The sequence below is a fragment of the Apium graveolens genome, chromosome 3 (assembly GCF_009905375.1).
Source record: "Apium graveolens cultivar Ventura chromosome 3, ASM990537v1, whole genome shotgun sequence".
Taxonomy (NCBI): domain Eukaryota; kingdom Viridiplantae; phylum Streptophyta; class Magnoliopsida; order Apiales; family Apiaceae; genus Apium; species Apium graveolens.
In genome coordinates, this window is record NC_133649.1 from 101,288,278 (window position 1) to 101,291,752 (window position 3,475).

The 3,475-nt window shown below is 38.4% G+C and overlaps 1 non-coding gene across 1 annotated transcript; it reads right to left on the minus strand.

The window, feature by feature from the left end:
* Positions 1-1,845: 1,845 nt before the first annotated feature.
* Positions 1,846-1,953, minus strand: LOC141715752 (small nucleolar RNA R71). Its single transcript, XR_012572503.1, has one exon. It is a non-coding gene; the product is annotated as a small nucleolar RNA R71 (small nucleolar RNA).
* Between the last annotated feature and the right edge of the window lie 1,522 nt (positions 1,954-3,475).

A 3,475-nucleotide genomic window follows, 5' to 3' on the forward strand; every position in this document is an offset into this window, starting at 1 on the left:
TGTTTAGCACAATCAAATCAAATATAAGAACTCAACTAACAGAAAACAGATTTTATTCAACACAATAAACTCTGTTACAATATGGAATTGTCCTCTCTCAGTGATGAACAAATTATCACAAGAGCTGCTAGAGTTACAAAGAATAATAACTTCGATAATCGTAACACTTATAGTGTAAACTCTATGCATGTGTTTATATACTACACAGTTACAAGATAATCTTCTAATTGATATGGAATATAATTCTGCTTCCTAAAATATATCAACTAGTTATCTTTTTTTCCAAGTATTCTATTCTTTATAGAATTCCTTCTTCATGCACAATTCTTTCTGTCTTAGTCTCGATCTTCTTTCCTTTCAATCAGCCGCCTGCCTTATGTGAAAGTCATCTTAAGTCCTGATATTATCTCCTGATAAATATCTTCTGATCACTTAAGTTCTGATAACTTAAGTTCTGATATCTTAAGTTATGTCTTCAGTATAAGTGCTGATTTCCAGTTAAGTATTGATTTGTCCTGTTAGGTAAGATCTGAAAACTAAACACAAATCATATTACACATGACATTATCAAATATATCTAACAAGTGAATTTAAGGATTTAGAACTTGCCATGCTAGCATAGGTTCATGTATTTATTATGCATGATTCGTGGGTAATTTTAACCATCTTACTTGCCCTATGTAATCAAGATAGATAATTTGTGCTTAAACCATTATGTTGTCAAATTCTATAGACATATAGGGTCTCAATATAATTGGTGTATATTCAGCTTCTATCTCTTTTGTGGATTTCTGGTAGTATGGTATTCGTACAATGAAAATTGGCGTTTATCAAGCTCGTGTTATCTGATTAGTGTCATCACCATTGCATGCTAAGGATAAGAACAATAAGGCTATTGAATGAAGTATTTAATGAAGTTAGAATCCCATGTTTGTCATATATATCAATTCAATCAATCTTATTCTCTTAGTTATAATTGTTAGTTAATTCTTAGTTATAAACAACCTCAATTTGTTATTGTCTTAGCATAGAATTATAACCATACATTGTTGCTTAAGTGCATTAATTAATTAGTTAACCAAAGCCAGTCTCTGTGGGAATGAACTAGAAAAGATTCTATACTACTTGCGAACTCGTATACTTGCATGTATATTTAGCGCGTGTTTAACGACTAACAAGTTTTTGGCGCTGCTGTCGGGGACTGCAGTGTTGATTTATAGTTTATGTGCTTTCCATCAGTGGTCGTTAAAGTTCATTGACTCGGACATTGTTACTTATTTGTTTCCTTGTCTTATTTCAGGTACTCTAGAGAGGGTGTATGCATACGCGTTCGCATACTCGGAAGAGAACTCTGGATAAAGCCGATGAAGAAGTTGTGGTAGTTCGAAAGGAATTTTTTGAAGAAGAAAAGAAGGTGGAAGAAGAAGAGAAAGTCGAGGAACTAGCTTTAGTAGAGATGGGTGATCAAGCAGAAAATCCTAAGGCTTTGATGGACTATTCTCACCCTAAGATCAATGACATTCAGTCAAGCACCTTCAGGCCAGCCATCAGGCTAACATTTTTGAGATCAAGTCAAGCACGATTCAGATGATATAGAACTCGGTTCAGTTTGGGGGTTCTCCTACTAAAGACCCCAACATGCACATCAAGGATTTCATCGAGATCGGTGACACTTTCAAGTTCAATGATGTGACTGAAGATGCTATCAAGTTGCGACTCTTCCCGTTCTCTCTGAGGGACAAAGCTAAGTGCTGGTTACATTCTCTACCAGTAGGGTCTATCACCACTTGGGAAGATCTTGCTCAAAAGTTTCTCACTAAATTCTTCCCTATGGCGAAAATTGCTGCAATCAGGAATGCTCTTACTCAGTTTGCTCAGCAAATTGGAGAATCTCTGTGTTAGGCTTGGGATCGATATAAGGAGATAGCTAAGGAAGTTCCCACACCATAGTATGCCTGATTGGATGATTATTAACTGTTTCTACAATGGATTGGGTACTACTTCTAGACCCATGCTTAATACAAAATCAGGAGGAGCCTTGTGGGCTAAAAGCTACGATGAAGCTTATGAACTTATTGAACTGATGGTTGCTAATGAGTACCAGAATCTTTCCCAAAGACTGACTCAGGGATAGGTAGCAGGAATTCTGGAGTTGGATGCAGCAAATGCTATAGCTGCCCAACTTAAGGCTTTGACGATGAAGGTGGACACTTTGGCTAATTATGGAGTTAATCAAATCACTAGTGTTTGTGAGCTTTGCGCTGGTGCCCATGAGACTGATCAGTGCATAATTTCTAGTGAATCAGCTCAGTTCGTGAGCAACTTTCAGTGTTCGCAGCAACCTGTGCCAGCCACTTATCATCCCAACAACCGCAATCATCCTAATTTCAGTTGGAGCAACGCTCAGAATGCGGTTCAATAGCCTCATCAGCAATATCCAGCTAAGCAGTAAAACCCCCCTATTTTCAGCAACCACAATATGCACCAAGATAACAACTCCAGCTGCAACAAGCTAATGAAAAATCTGAACTAGAGGTGTTGAAGCTTATGTGCAAAAGTCAAGATGTTTCTATCAAGATATTGGAAAATCAAATTGGGCAAATTGCCAATGCCTTGCTAAATTGTTAGCCTGGTACACTACCTAGTGACACTGAAGTGCCAGGAAAGGGGGAAGCTAAGGAGCAGGTAAAGGCAATCACTTTGAGGTCTGGAAAGGTTGCGAATCCCGGACAAATCAAGCGTTGACTGAAGAAGCTGGGGCAAAAAAAGAAGTAGAGCAGCAGGAAGTAGAAGTGGAACCAAGGAAGACTACTATTGAGCACACTCCTCTAGAGGGTAATACATGGGAGAAACAGATCTATTCTCCACAGCCTTTTCCTAAGCGGCTGCAGAAGAAAAAGTTGGACAAGCAATTTGAGAAGTTTCTGGAGGTGTTCAAGAAACTTCATATCAATATACCTTTCGTTGAGGCTCTTGAGAAGATGCCTAGTTATGCAAAGTTTATGAAAGGTATTCTCTCTCAGAAAGTGAAGCTAGATGATTTAGATACAATCGCTCTTACGGAGAAATGTAGTATTGTGCTGCAACAGAAGTTGCCTCCGAAGCTTAAAGATCTAGGAAGCTTCACTATTCCGTGTACTATTGGAAAAGTGTCTTTTGATAGATGCTTATGTGACTTGGGAGCTAGCATTAATCTAATTCCCTTGTCAATCTTCAAGCAGTTGGACTTACCTGATCCAAAACTGACTTATATGACCTTGCAGTTGGTCGACCGTTCTATTACATATCCGCGAGGTATTGTGGAGGATGTCTTGGTCAAGGTTGATAAACTCATCTTCCCTGCTGATTTTGTAATTTTTGATTTCGAGGAGGATAAAAAGATTCCCATAATCTTGGAAAGTCCTTTCTTGGAAACTGGCCGAACCTTGATAGATGTGTAGAAGGGTGAGCTCACAATGAGAGTGCTGGATCAGGA